This window comes from Anser anser (genome assembly GCF_964211835.1).
Source record: "Anser anser genome assembly, chromosome: 1".
Taxonomy (NCBI): Eukaryota; Metazoa; Chordata; class Aves; order Anseriformes; family Anatidae; genus Anser; species Anser anser.
The window spans coordinates 157,239,190-157,255,352 of NC_139720.1; the positions used below are offsets into that span (position 1 = coordinate 157,239,190).

At 41.2% G+C, this 16,163-nt stretch overlaps 1 long non-coding RNA gene across 1 annotated transcript; it reads right to left on the reverse strand.

Moving 5' to 3' along the window:
- Window positions 1-2,207: 2,207 nt before the first annotated feature.
- Window positions 2,208-9,688, reverse strand: LOC310896942. The gene is made up of 3 exons (XR_014581941.1): window positions 8,832-9,688; window positions 2,649-2,885; window positions 2,208-2,557 (listed from the first exon to the last, which is right to left on the reverse strand). It is a non-coding gene; the product is annotated as an uncharacterized lncRNA (long non-coding RNA).
- Window positions 9,689-16,163: the final 6,475 nt, after the last annotated feature.

The following is a 16,163-nucleotide window of genomic DNA, read 5'->3' on the forward strand; positions in this document are numbered from 1 at the left end:
AATACTAATTTAAACATCAGGAACTGATGTCATTTTAAACTTGGTTTTGCAATGTGTGCTTTACAGAAGATCTGGTTGTGGGGAATTACCTTTAACTAAGTGGTCACAAGATGATTCAGCTTTAGATACAGGGAATAATTAAGGTAGTTTTGCAACTAAGTTCGCTGATTTTGAAAGCAGAAGTGGTGCTGAATTCATGGGACTTATCGGTAAAAATCATCTGCATTAGGAAGTTTAGGGGCCTGAATGTAGAGGAAGCCTGTGGTCTGTAGCTATACAAGAGGGAAAAAAACCAGCTTCAGACCTACTGAATGAGTAGGGAAAAGTGAATAACAGACCATTTTAGCCCACCAAACTATTTATCTGTGGTTCAAAATGTAAGGGAATAATATTAGGAATGCCAAAAATCAAACTGAATCAAAGCTCGCAGAGAACCTCAAAGTAAATGACAAAAGGTCTTGGAGATGTGCAAAGTAAATGAGAAAAAAGAAAGAAAATGTGGATCAGCTGTATGTAAAGAAGGAGACAGATATTAACGGTATGCCAATATGAACGCAAAATGAAGGGCTGGATCCAACAAGGACATGGGTTTTGTGATAGCCACCATCCAGCCAGCAGTGCCTGTGCAGGTGCCTGTGTTTGTTCTGCATTGACTGGGGAGAGATGAGCACAAGAACGGGATTTGTATTACCAGAAGGTTGTAAGCTTAAGGCACGTGTGAGACTGATATGGGAGAGCATCAAAGGGTGGTCTATAATGCTGTCTGTCTCCTGGGTTTAAGGATCCGATTAAGCGCCCCAGTGCAGCCTGGATCAGTTCTATGCTTAGTACATAAATTATACATTAGGATGAAGATGACTGGCTCGTCACTTCCTTAGCAAAGATGGGGAAGAGGAATAAATGGAAACAGGCAATAATCAGTTTTAAATAGTAATATATTAATTGACAGTCAGCAAAGAAGTAGAAGTCTTTTCTGAAACTTGTGTTAAACCAAACCCCCAGCTCCTACGTAAATCCTGCAGACTATGAGAGCAGTGGATTATGGAGCGACTGGGATGGAGATACACTTCAACCCCCAGCTGCCAATGCAGGATTTGTGATTTCAGAAAAGACATCAGGCCTGATGCTGGGGCCTAGCAAGTAAGGGACTTAGTTGGACGGGGAGACATCTAACTTCTAGTCTCATCTTTCAGTCCTTTTGTGTCTTATGTTGTCCAGTGTAACAGGATAAAGAGCTGAAATCATTTTGGTGTGAGGGACTATCTGAACAGAGGCTGATGCAGACCGTTTGTGTTTGCATTATCCTTATCCCTCGGAATCGGTAAAGCAGAAAAGCTTCCATCTGGTTTGGTTTCCGATCCTAATTGATATCAGCACTTAGTGGGACAACAAAACATCCTTCTGCAGGGTGCAAAACTTGTTGGGATTCTTCCGGGCAATGTTAAGGCAAAAATGATACAACATCTTTATAATTTCCACATGAGTGAGGAAATCAATACCTTCTGCCATACAGCGCGGAAACAATCTGTGCAGGGTTCACTTTCTGGATGCAGATTTGGGCTCTTTCTCCTGTGGCAATGCTTCAGTGCCTCCTTATCCTTAATTTTCCAAAAGGTGCCTGCAGCGTGACCATGCTGCTGGAACCACTTCTTTCTCCCGGGGTCTTAAGGGAGTCATTGTCACTAGGCCAGTTTTACAAATTAAAAATTCCTGCATTGCTAATGACTGGATCATCTGCAAAATCTTTTAATCTAATTTCCAAATGTTTCAAAGTAACAGAAGTCCCATTCTTTGTTGCAAAGAAGGAACAGCAGGTCTACCAGTTCCCTTGTTTCTTGAATAGTTTGAATAGGAGCAGAGATTTTACCTTCCTCTGGGGACAGTCTTAAATCTTTTGATTACCTCAGAGTTCAGATGCAGCAATAACAACACTTCTGCTAAGGTGTTTGACTTAGATTGCATTTGGAATATCAGGTTAAGGGCTCATGCAAATTGTATCTGTTTTAAAATATCTGTCCCATGTATTCCAAGCAGTTTCAAATGGATGTTGTTCTTCCAATTTATAGGTATTAGAACTACTTTCTATTTAAAACACAAAAACTCCAAGCCCTGTAAAAAGCCCTGTTCTTCCTTTAAACTCTGTTACAGTGATTTTGTTGAAAAATCTGTAATGAAGTCAATTCAAGCTTGTTACAAATGTGCCAAAGATTGGGTCTGTGGAGGATAACATATTACTTAACAATCTTATTGCATCTCACAAAGTATCCTCTAGTCACTCACAAAGATAGGGACTAAGATCCTGACCGTGCATAAGCAAAATAATTTATTTTTTTTTTTGCAAATTACTTTGCAGTACAATCATGTGGATTGCCTTAACTGACAAGTATCAGTGATTATTGCTCATGTTATTAAAGCCCACAAACTCAGTCATGCAGTATTTACACTATATCATCTAAATTAATATAGGGTCCAGGAACCTAGGTACCCCTGCCAGCCTTAAATCAAGGGGCTTCTGTCCCACTAGAGCTCTTCTGGGAAGGCCTCCAAGGCCAAAGACCTGTATAAACAAATGCAACAGGAAGAGGTAAGCTTATTAAGCACATATTAACGTCAGAAGCAAGAGTAGATAAAACAGAAAATAATATTACCCAGTTCAGAGGCATACACAGCTCAGTGAAACAGAGCTGAATGATGAACTCATGCTGCCCACCAGCTAATTGTTGTGTATTAGCCAGTGCCATTAGACTGATGTCATTTTAATGCAACATTACATTCTCATGACTTGTGTTTGCCTGGGCACGGCCCTCCTTCCTTTATTTATTCAGCCAGTAGCATGTGGCTCAGCATTGGCACCTGAGTAGGCATCAGCACCATCAAAAGCTGGTCTGTAGAAACACATGGAAGCAAGAAGTCAAACATTCCCCATATTTCATGGCCTTTGCTGATGCTTCCCATCCATCTCTAGCCAGCCAGCGTCTTGGAAGCCTCACAGCTTGGCTCTACGCTCATCTTCTCCAAAAATTGCAGTGGTAATGCACTTCAGAGGGATAAGGTGGGATAAGGTGAACCACTAGTTGTCTTCTCCCACCTAGTTTCTGGCTAGACTGTATGCGTAGGAAGAGAACACCATTCAGCATAGTCTGTGTCACCTAGATGGCGTAGTCACCTCTTTAAGCATCTCTTCTATTTATTTGATCTGGTTCCTTGTACACAGTTGCTTGCCTGTGTCCCCTTCCTGCCTGATGGTTGTGTCTATGTACTGGGAGGCAGGTGGGTAGGAAGGAAGGAGGAACAATTCCTTTGTTGCGGGGTGAGCTGTTTTGGCCTAGAGAGGATGAAGGAGAAAGCTACGTCAGGAGACAGGCCTTACAGTCGCCATGTACTGTGCGTATCAGTCTGTCACCTCCATAGCCACTGCTGCCTGCTAGAGGCACCTGCAGCCTTGCTGGCTACATCTACTCTGGTAAATCAGATGTGCCAGTGAAGCCAGTTGGTACTGATCAGCTCATATCCACGTTGTGAAAACGCCTTTTACATCTGACCGGGTGGCTGCATCCAGGCTGCCTGCTGGTTACGGCCCTGTCTGCACCAGCTCCCAAACCATGCCTAGCAGGGCCAGAATTTGGCACTGTCCTAAAATCGTGTCCCTGGCAATGCTTATTTTACTCATACAGATGTGGTGGTGCTCTGTAGAGGGCATCCCTCAATAGAGGGGCATCAGGAAACAAGGCCTTCGGTGCTGGCTGGGTGTCCTGCCACGCCTGGGCAGGGAGGCAGCCGCCTCCGCAGCCCGGCCTGCTTGCTCTGGGGGATGGAAAATGCTTCCAGGACTCTTAGAAATGCACTCGGCCTGGCAGGGCTGGCGATGGGGAAAGGCACCACCTCTGACAGAAAATAAACTTTGCTTTCCTGTGTTTGAGAGAAAAAAAAAATCATGGATTTGTCCTGGAAGAACACCAAAGCCTGGTTTTGGCAGAGGGCTGTGCCTGAAACAGGCTGTGAGCTCCTTCTGCAACCAGGGTGAAACACAGGAGCAGGCCCAGAGGCACTGCAGAGAGCTTAGATATATTGTTTTATCCTCAGGGCTTTCTCATTAGATAATTGTGTGCTGTGCTAACCACATTACCTGGCTGAGTTGCCTGGGCTGAGCTGGCTGGAGCTGAAAGCTATAGGCAAAGAAGACATTGTTCAGGAGTCTCCTGTGAAAGGCAGAGCCAGGGAGGTTTCATCCGATATTGCTGAGTCTTCCAGACCTCTGGCAGTGAAGACCTGATTACTCTGTTAGATGTCAAATTTTTGAGTTGTCTACACCAGACTGTGCCCAACAGTCCCCATGCTGGGAGGTTGGAAGCCCACAAAGAGCATGGGGGCTGCTGTTCTTTGGGTGCTAGTTGTAAGGGCCTAGCATTTTCCCATGGCATTTGTGAGCAGAATGAAAATGATCGATATTGGCTATCAGCAATGATACCTGGCTTTTGTTGGGCTGCAAAGGTGCCTTGCTGCTGATGGGCCTTATTGTGCAAAGTTCTCCCTTCTCCTGGCTTCACTCTCTGTCCCTTCTGCCCTCATGTAGTCTGAGCTCTTCTGGATTTGGAGCATCCAAAAGAGAGGAGCACCCAGACCCCCTGGCAAAGGCCAGGGATGGAGGGAAGCACACGTCTCATGGTGGGATGGGGAGGCAGAAAGGTCCTGCCCAAGGCCAGCATTTGGGCAGGCTAGGCCTGCAGGAATGAGGTCAGGGCAATGTACCCCAGCAGGGCTGTCAGGTATACCCCAGGAAAACCCATAGAGGACAGCAGGGAAAGCTGTTAGCCTCGTGTGGCTCATCTTTCATATCATGGTTAAAAGCACATGTGCATGAAGTGTGTATTTAATGTTCAAGGTGGCATGGTTAGGAGGAAACTCTATTTTAAAGCAGGACCCCACCAATGTTGTGGCACCCGTTAAAACCAGGCCATTGGTAATAAAGTTCTGTGTGGAAGAATAGCAAGGATAAGTGACATATTCCTCTGTAATTTCTCAAAAATACACTCATGTTTAAATATTTAAGAATTACTTTTACCTGCTGGGATCTTTCATACATCAGATCTGTTTGGGGGCAGGAGAGGAGGCAATGGCATGTAGTTTCTTTAGGGTACTGACTGGACTGACAGTTATGTAAGAATATGTGCAGTGCGTGCTCTTGATCTTGACTGCAAGACTCTGACTAATATAGCAATGCATGTATGTAATCGTAAAAATCTGCTTCTAATAAAAATGCAAAGGTTAATTATTCCAGTGCTTGTGCAGATGTTACTGATAATTTCTTTTATGTGAAAGAACATGAACAAAGCAGAGCTTTTACTTTCAAAGAGACAAAAGAAAGGAAAAATCCCAGTACTGTGCCAAATTTCAAAAAGAGAAACCCTTAAGAGAAAGAAAAATAGAAAGTTTGAGGGTGCAGAGTGAAAAAGCAACTATTAAAAACTATGGAAAAAATCTTGCCACTACCACATTCATTAGAAAAATTCTATTCTGAGTACCCTTCATAAACTATCAAAGCTTTATATCCCTGCAACAAATAAGAAACATAAATGAGACAAGGAGTGTTGAGTTACACTATACATTGCTTCATTTAAGCTTTTAGTTGTGTTCTCAGCCTGAAAAATGCAGTGATTCTAAAGGGCAAAAATGTTGCTTTATATAATCAAGAGTAAAAATCTTTGAACCAGGTACTGCCTAAATCCAGTGATCAATACACCATCCTCAGTTTGAAAAGCCACTATCCTGTTTGTCATTTTACCTACTTTTTTGTTCCTGGTCGCTCAGAGTCTGTTTTGCTTGTGGTCCTCCTTACAGAAGCAATTTGCAGAAGGTTTTATACAGGAGGTCATACGAGGTGTGAGTGGCCCCCAGAGCTGAGTTGTAGGCCCAGCAGGCTGAGTGAGGAGTATCTGCCACGTGCCATCCAATTTTAGTTCAGGAAAAAAAAGCATGAGCCCCATGTACCACAAGTTTTGGAAGCACTGGTTTGGACTCAGTTTAAAAAGAACACATGAACCTGTAGTCCTAGAGGAGCCGAGAAACAATGCCTGCTAGTCATGGAAAGGCGATGTTGATAAAAAGCCAGCCAGCGATAAATTTAAACGTGGGCCCAGAGAAACAAATGCAGTGAGAGATTGCTTCAGGCCTAACAAAACCTAAATGAAAAGTTTCAGGTCTAACAAATTCTGAACTCGATTTTTTTGTGGGGATAGGCAGATGAGCTCTATCGCTGTTGTTGAATCAGCATGAAAAGAAAGACAGGGAAGGGGTGGGGTTAGGCAGGGAAAAAATGTGCAAAAAAAAAAAGGATTTTCTGACGGTCCCTCAGATCATAGTTTTCTCTAAATACATTGTAAAATGTTCAGATTATAGTCTTTTATGGGGGAAAAAAAGTAATTCTGGGAATATTTGTTCAACAGTTTGTTCTCAGTTCCCTAAATTGTGTCAAAAAATCCAAATGGGGAAAAACAGCAAAAGAAAAATAAATTATTATTTTTCATGTTTAACAAAATGTTTTGATTGTCTATTAGAAATTACTTGTCCAGTCTGGAAATTCTTTTAAGATTAAAAATGAAACTGCTCAGATTCACAGACTGAAAAAAAAAAGCTTTCCTCAACCTGAAATTAACCTTTTCTTTGAGAACCGTCAAATCAAAAAAAGACTATCATGTACCTAGGTTCATCCGTTCATCTTACCACCAAAAGAGCATCCCTTTTCCATTTCCTTTACGACTCTGACTCTCTATCTCCTGTCATTTATTATTATTTAATTGTGCTGCCATTCATCCACACTAGGGATCAACTGTGCTGGTTGCTGCATGATTAGATAGCAAAACCTTTAAATTTACTGTTTCAATAAATAAACCTTTTAGATTGGAGGGATAAATAGAAAGGGTTTCATCGAATATTTATCACAGTGTAGTCAACCAGAAAAAATGGTTGCCATGGCAGCTAAAATTTCCCTATACGAGCATTGGGAGCTGCGATAGTTCACTGGTCAAGCCACAAACTCGGGAGCCCCTGCTACTACCCATTCCTTCTCTGGCTTTAGGAACAGAGTGTAGGTTCCTCTTTACTTTCTTCTAGGCTTGTTCATCTCCCACCAGATTTAGGCGTGGGGTTTTTTGTTTGTTTTGTTTTGCTTTTCAAGTGGCAATCTGATAGAGAATGTGTAGTGTTGTGCCCTCTGTACTGGTTGCATTTGTACAAGTTCTGTCTACCCTCAACATGCTCTGTGAGTGATGCTTTGAGCATCAGGTCCTACTAGAACAATAAGGATGTGCCTAGCCTAAGCATTTTGTTTTATGACTATAATAGTTCTCAGCTTGAAGTAAAGCTCCAAACTTGTTTATTGTCTACTGTAAGACAGCAGCAGCAGCAACTTCAATGAAGACCTCTGTCAGTCAGGCATTTATGGAATTAGGCTGCATTATACCACCACTATGTTAATGTGTTAGTTTTTCCTTGTGGTGAAGAACTGTATTTGCATGTTTCTTTTGTAGTGTTGCCACACCTTTAAAAAAAGATGTGCTGTCTGAAGTGCCACCCAGTTCATATAGAAGTGGCAACGTGTGGCACTTCATACCTGATCTGGACTCCCAGCAGCTTAAATCTTTCTGAATAACTATGAGCTGCAGGGATGCTTGATGATGTCTTTCATCTTTGGACTCTGAAGGGTTGTACAAAGAGTGGGAACAGGCTCTGGCGCCTACAGAGAGCCCAGTATGTTGCTATTTTTTGTTTTCATTTCCACGGAACCTATTTACTCATATTTACACATTTGGCTCTCTAATTTATGTGCAGGCATGTCCAACAAAACAACTGGGTGTACCAAGTCACTCCCACTGAACAGAAACTCTGCAGGAGGAAGCATACAGCAGTTACCCATTTTGCCTTCTCAGAAATGTTCCAGTGCAGAAATTACTAATGCCATGGTCTTCTTATTCTGGGTGGGCCTTCTTCCTTCAAGGAATGACCTTCCTATAAGGAAATGTCATTCTTACAAAATTGCTAAAGGAAAATCTCTTTAAAATTTTTACAGGTTAAATGACTCATTCAAAGGGTCATTATTTGTCGTGTAGAACAAAAGCTGGCAAGATTATTTTTACTCTTTTTTTTTTTTTTTGTCATAATGTTGCTCCTGGGAATCCTGCTCCTGAAGCAGAAGCACTATGCCAGTACTGAACAATTAAAATGCAATGAAAAGGGTAGTCAATCACCAGAAGAGCTCAGTGCCTAAGTATGAAGACATACCATATTTCTTCGTCTAATCCTCTTGAAAACTCTGTATTATAGTGGTTACCTGGTAGCAAAATGACTGTTAGGGTTCAATAAGGTGTTTTTTTTACCCACTGTTTTCCGGTTTTCATAAAGACAGCTGAGAAAGAAGCGCTAGCACAGATGCCAAGTTGGAGGGGAGATTTGAAAAGATCCCATTTTACGTTGTTAGCAGCCCGGTAGGTTCATGGAAAATTAATTCAGTCAGAGGTTCCTGTTGGGAAGGATAATTCTGGTGCTGGTTGCACTTGTGAGATGGGAAACCTTGGTGTTTCCTTCTAGTTGCTGCAAGTGAGAGAGGTGGTTCTTTATGCATCTCCTCTGAAGACAGAGAAGAAAAGAGCACACAGAGACTTTCTGTGTCAGTAGGGGTGATGGTATAACAGTTTGCTGCTGTGGAGTGTGTTTAGAAGGGTATGAAATGCATTTAGCTGCAGAAAGAGAACTACTGCCACGATGACTGATACAGCCTAAAGCTATCCCATGCACGGCAATATAAGCCCATAAATATACACATGAATTTATCCTACCTATTCCCGCCTGCCCTGGCCACAACTGGAGGTATTTGTAAAAGAGTTTCCTCTTCATCAGTCTGGGCTTGAATTTCAGTTCTTGTCAGGACGTGGTGCAACCACAGTGCTTGTTGCACAAGGCAGATTTTCCACAGTTCACCATCTGCTGGTCATCTTAGTGCTCGACACAACCACCCTTCTTCCCTGTCCCCTTTTCCTGGTTAACTTCACCTCTCTTATTTTATCATGCTCAGTCTTCTATGTTTCTTTCTCATTATCCTTGCTTTTCTCTCTGGCACCAGTTCAGACTCACATCCTCCCCCAAGCCCTTCTTCTGTTCTTTTTCTCTGTAGTTCACCTAGAAGTCCTGACTGCCAACGCTGTTGTTTTTATCCTGATATTTCTAACTTCATGGTTACTTCTCCTTGTGCTGTGTCTGGAACTACCACTCCTCTTCTGAAAACTTCTGCAGCCTTTTCATATCTTTCTGGCCCAGGGTATAATGGCTGAAAGGCCATCAGAATGAAGATGCAGGCAGAGGATTTGATCAGAGAGATCAGAATGGTTTGGCGAGAACAAAGGCATTAATGAAGAAAGGAAATTAAAATGTAATGAATGGAAACACGGCCACAAGATTCCCAGGAATGCTTGGCAGCTTAAGATATCTATATATCTGACCAGTGCAAGTCATGGCATGGAGGTGCTCCCGAATTTTTTACTGATGCCAACCTTTTGCAGATTCACAGACATTAGGAAAACTCTGTTATTTCCCGTAGAATAGGAAACTGTGACTTACTTCGGTGTGACACAGCTGAGGCCATGGCATTCTTCTCTTTCTCTTACATTTTCTCATGTGCCTGTTCCCTCTGAACTACACCCACTCCATACACTCGGACGTGAAGTCCTTGGCCCGCAGGAAATACCGTGATGTGCAGAATACAAGGTGCACATCCCCAAGGTAACACGGAGTACTACATACATATCTCTGTGGTCTGTTCTCTGCTTCGCCCTCCAAAAATTATCACTGAATGCAAGGTCTCAGCTTTTGCCCTCCAAGTGCACTGTCGCTTGTTTTCGGATGTCTAAATAAATGACTAAAATATCGAGATAAAGAGCAAATTAAGCATCTTCCCACCACAGAGGAAGCAGAATGTCCCTCTGTAACAGCAAACCTCCTTGTGCAGGAGACAAAATTTTCCATGCAAGCCTGTCCGTGCAAGAGATAAAATTTTCCACCTTGGTTTGTTTGATGCTGAGAAGCAAATAGTCATGGCTTGGGAAGGAAGACCTCACTGCCGTCTGCTCTAGCTGCAATATATATTACTTCAGCCTTCTTTTCCCTAACCTAAACACAGCTGTGGGCATATTAGCCTGAAGCTGCGCTACATCAAAATAGATTGAGAGCAAGAATAAACAACACTTGACATGTGTTAGTAATGGTACTTAATATGTTGCTAGAAGATACCCAGACGCAACAGTGATTAGGATGTTGGAAGAATCTGCACACAGAAGAACACTGTGTATTTAAATATCCTTGGTGCTGTGTATGTGTATGTACATACACACATATGCACACATATATGTATGTATATGTATAGTCATTTGTAGTATTTGGGCTGAAGTTTACAATTTTAAAGTAACCCAAATAAATAAGGAATTTAGCAGAAATATAGCACAATAATTACATTGCAGATCTTATAATATAAAATTCTGACTCACAAAATGCATGCAATTCAGAAAAACCTTCCTGCTGCCTTGTTATCCAGTCTATCCTTGCTTGCAACACCCAAGACAAGTGTCAGGATATCAAGAAAGAATTCATGCAGAAGAGCCTGGAGAGGAGGATATGTGGGCCATGGATATGTGGACCAAAAAATTGCTTCTTTCTTGTTTTGCATTGACAGGTAACCAGTGCTCTGAGAACTGTACCAAAATGTGTCAGAGAAACTTCGGTTTCTACTTAAACTCTGTGTGCCCCAGAAAAGGTTTAAATTCTGTGTGACCCAGCCAAAAAGCCAGGCCATGGACATGTTCTAGACCTTGGTGAAGCTGCTGAGAGCTAAGGAAGGAGAAGCGATAACAGTGTTGACAGACAGTTGGCCAAGGCTGAGAGTAGCTATGTTTGCACTCATTTGATATTGTTTGTGTTCTGATTTGACTGTCTACACTTGACGGTAAGTGCCTCATATCCAGATCAGTTATGACATATTCTGAAGACAGCTTATGTTTCTACATGCAACTAATTGGCTCCCATCTCATCTCCTGACATATCTACGCTTTGATGGTCTTAGCTTATTTGTTTTAAGACAGAATTACTTTTCCCCCTTCCCATCTGTCACTAGCTTTCCAGAAAAGTATTGAGAACCAAGTAAACCATCCTGTCCTGCCTCAGGAGAAAAATAAAGAAAAAATATTGAACAGAGACATTTTTAATTATTTTCCTGTCCTTAGAATCTTGCTGGAATAGGTGATCTTCACTGCTTGTATCTAAAGCTAATGATGTATGCACATACTGTATTTGACTGTATTTTAGCTGTATTTGACTTAGCATTGTGAGGTTTAATTAAAGGTAGAAATCGAGTTCTCAGTATGCAGCATTATAATGTGTTCCATTTACTATTAAAACATATGTGAGTGTTTTAGTTTGTGAACTCTAAATATTATTGGACCTAGCAGTATTCTAGATATTTTCTATCTTCATTCAGGATGCTGAATGACATAAAAGGCTGCTCAGAAAAAGTTAAAAAAAAAAACAAACATATTTTTAGGTTCATTGCTGCTGGCATCATCTGCAGTTTCTATTTTGAGGTCAGAAGTACTGTCTTATAACAAGAGAAATTACTTTGATTACATCCAACATCACATTGTAGTTGATAATGTCCAGTAGGGTAAAAGTCACATCTGTGCCTTTGAATTTAAGCAGGTTTTTCTGCGACTTTGTGTTACAGAAATGATACCCTCAGATCTATTTAGTAACTTATGAATTTGTCTGTTTTGCCTTCGGTCCTCTTGCTATTGCCAAAAACAGGTTTCTTAAACTTAAGCCTGGCAATACTGTATGAAATACAATCAGGATCCAGGGGATTGTGATGGTGACATTTCATTCTGGAAAGCAACTTATATGCCTTTTCTTCTGGACATCGGTGATTATTATTACTAGAAAGAAAGGAATTCTTTCAGGAAGAAAGGCAGTTCTGTTTGGCCATCTGTACAATGTCTGTATTTCTAATTTTAGCATGGAGGCAGAGTGGCATCAAGAATGACCAGAAAAGTCTGGGTTATAATAGCAGATCTGCTGACTGATTTGTTGTGTGACTTGTAAATGCATGAGTGCTCACCATCTGTTTTTTCCTTAGTTAGTCCTTAGACAAGGGAGAACTTCCATGCTTCCACTTTTTGTCCCTCTCCTCGCCCTCTTGGCTACTTATGTTGACACCAGATGAAAGACCATGCAATGGAAAGCACGTTCATGTAAATAAATGTGGAAAATGCAAGGGAGTGCTGTAATCAAGAAAAACATTGAAAGAAGCACAGGTCTTACAAACTCAAGTGGGCAAATGTTTACTACTAGCTTATAATGTCTTAGTCACTTTTGAAAACAGAGCTTTTTTACTGAAGCCACTGGAATTTGGCTTTTCTCAGTGTTGTATATCCTAAATGCTGCTTTAAAACAACAATAACAACAACAACAAAAACAAGACAAGACTCTTATGCCCAAGGTCCTTATCTGTACAGCAAGAGCACTGTGTCTTAACATGAGCTGAAGTGGAGATCTACCATTCACATCCGGGCTCTGAGAAGAGTTTCTAAAAAATAGTTTTCCTCTTTGTTGTGTGGAAGACATGGAAACACCCTAAGAATCTTTCCTAGTCAAGTAAATCCACAGACAGCGGCATTCACAGAAGACGCAGGTGTCAGGAGGTCAGCTAGTCCACTTCCTACCCTTGGACTGGGTTACCTGTGTTGATCAAATGTCATGACAGAGATTCATCTACGGGTTTTTTAAATACCAAGGATGGCAAGTCTTCACTTTCCCTACGCCATTAGTCATGGTCTGCACAATACTCACAGAAGTTTGTTTTCTGTTTGCTGACTCACCCTCGCCCTGAAACTAGTTCAGTTTAATTTTCCTGTTACCGTAATTCACCGTTGCTTGGAGATTATGCTGTGCTGTGCTGGCTAGTATTAAGCTAGAAAAGCAAGAGGTCAGGTTAGGAAGAATGCAAATAAAGGTCAGAAATTGCCACATCGTAGCAGTTGACACAGAATGTAAAGATTTTGCTCTTCAGAAGTTGTATTATCAATATTAGAAATATGGGTTAAAAAACAGAAGACTTGAAACTGTGATGAACAGACGCAGAAAGTTTAATGTCTATTACCTGGTGAAACTAGAACAGTGAAATAAGCTGTTGGCTGTTTGGGAAGAAATAAAAGAGGGGATGTAGCTCAGGACAGCAATATTGTAAATACACCAGAGTCAGGGTTTTAACAATAAGCACAACGAGCTGATGATGAAAGCCCACTGCAAACTCATCCAAATCATCCTATAGTTATCAGTCTTTAAGTATCTGCATGAAGTACAGAGAGATAACCGTAAGGTGAAACTTATCAGTGGTAGGTGTGCCAGTTATGACTTTTAACCAAACTTGTTTTGATTCTTTTCTATTGCATCAAAATTTTAATTTAATAAAAAATAACCGTTTTGAATCCTATCTTAGCAGGTAGTCAATAGAAACTACTATTTGCTATGGCTAAACGATCGTAACAATTTTGTGTAAAGAAAATAATCAGACATACAAACATCAAAAGAACTAAACTACAAAAGCTAATAAAAATACTGTGTGCATGTACATGTGTGTGACATTTAGGCAGAAAAATGTGAATGGAAATTAAAAGCTCTTTCTGAGGAATCATATCAGACAAAATGACCTTAATGCTGCAATCAAAGATGGAGGGAGCTCTGGCTTAGCAGCTGGACTGATTCAGTAGTGAAGATTGTATGAGTGGGACTCAGTGGCCCCACAGAAGTGCCTCCTGTCATTTGAAAGGGGCCTGAGACATCACCATGGGACTGGCAGATATGATGCAATTGACAAGAGACCTTCTGGAGCAGTAAATTGTGGCTAAGCGGAATACCCCACCATGTCTAAAATGGAAGTAGGCAGCTACGTTTAGGCACCTGAACTGCACCTTAATTTGAGGAGAATGAATAAGCCAATTAGTATAAATTAAAGAGTTGATACAAGTAGTTAGAGATACGGGGAAAATACAGATGACTAGCAGAGTAGCAGGAAGAAATAAGAAGAGCATCTGAGGAAGAGCATCGGTGTCATACACTGACGACCAGCTGGGAATAGCAGAATCACTTACAGCGTGATTCTGCAGCTTTGACATTCCCATTCTGCAGCTGAACAAGAGCAGGCTGATATGTCTGTATTGCAAAAGGATGAGAAACTATTCCCCAGAGGATACGTCAGCAAGATGATGAGTCAGGCCACAGACTGGATAGTGACAAGCTGGGCTTCCAGCCAGTGGACAGCCTGCTTTCTTGCCTGTGGCATGGCAGGAAACAAGGCGGCTTGGTTGGTTTGCAAGGAAGGCCTACGGGCTGCCTTTCTGTCTGGCTTCAGTCAAACAAATTAAACAATGCACTGTTGTAAAGCCTTCACATTCTGCTCTCATGGCTTGTCTTTGGGAAACTACTCCCTCGGATGTCTTTCAAACAGCTTGTAAAATGATTCTGGCCTCACTGCCTCACAGATACCACGTCGTGCTCAGCAAATCCTTTACCCAGACTTTTCAGACACACTCAGGAACGTGTGTTCTTGGTGCTCTGGGCACCTGCCTTGAGGCCTATGGGTACAATCTGCAGAAAGTGTTCAGTGCTGAAGTCAATGGGAGCTTGCCCGAACGTGAAAAGTTATAGTGCTACAACCTCTGAAATATTAAGCTTTAGGTTCCTATTGCATAATCTGAATCAGTGCCGATACTTCACCTAAGATCCATATGCTTTTATTCACCATCTGGAAATTAAACCGCCCAATTATGTTGTAAGGGTTTTGTCAAAAGCAGATGTTTGCGAACTCCTTGTACTCAAGCAATAAGTGCCACAGAACACGCGCATGAAGAAACTTGTCAGTCTGGCTGCATCCAGAACTAAAAGAGTAGAGCAAAGAGGGCTTAAGGCTGCACATCACACTGATGATTATTTACTGAGTATTGTCCTTCTTCTGCACTGAAGAAATAGGGAATTTTGTGTGTTTGTATGTTTGTGATGTTTCATCATCATCTAATTGATTACCCTAGCACAATGTGTATGCACAATGGGTTTAATTCAGCTGCCACTGGCTTAGTTTGGCCATTACCCTGTTTGAGGAGCTGGCTTTGCTAGACTGCTGTTCTTACTATGGGTTTACTAAGTTGCACTTTGATTAGTTTATTTACATATCTTGCACTTTCCATATTGTGAATATACTGCTACCATAGCAAAATATTCAGTGGATAAATTGGCAGTAGCTTTTCTTTTCCTACAAAATAGAAAAGAGATTATTAATTTCATTACTGTGCTATTTTCCCTCCCCCCTCCTCTCCATGTGCAGTCTCAGATTTTCCTGAGCATCTCTGTTGCTCTTTCAATTGCTTCATAGTTCTGCATTACTGCAAAAGTTTCTACTGGTTACTTGCCCGCTTGACAGATAACGTTACAGATTCTTTTAGCTTTCAGGGTGTTCTTTCTTGTTGAATTTTATTGTAATTCTTTGAGCTTGCTAAATCCTTAGTTTTCCCTTCTCCAAACCTTCCTGGAGTGTTTTGGTAGGACATTGAATTCAACACCGGTATTTATTTTAAAATTCAATAGCTTCAACATTTGTCACTGATAATGCTGGCAAAGAAGAAGTTTACTTCTTAAGGTTTGTTCTTTGTCCTTTTTCTACCATTGCAATGATCTTGGATACAATTACTTTGATATTCTACTTTAATACTTTAAACTGTATTCTTAAAAATATATATCCTTGTTCATGACCAGTATTTTACTTTTGCACTCAAACTAAGAAATGTTTAGATAATCTTTCATTGCAATACAACTGGCCTGATACTTTACTTCACAAAGGTAATGCTTCAGGAACAGAAGTCACTTTTAAGGTTTACATCCTTCTTTCTCCCCCTACCTGACACAAGCTTTATTGAAGTTTTGGGACTTGCATTGGGCTGCCACTCCTTTTAATTCTCTCATGAAGATCTAGTTGGAAATACTGGCTTCACAGAAATCTAAACCCGCCAGACTTTGCTGATAGGCAGAGCTTGCCTTCGTATGTTTTGGGAACCTCTGGTATACATAAGCACTATTTT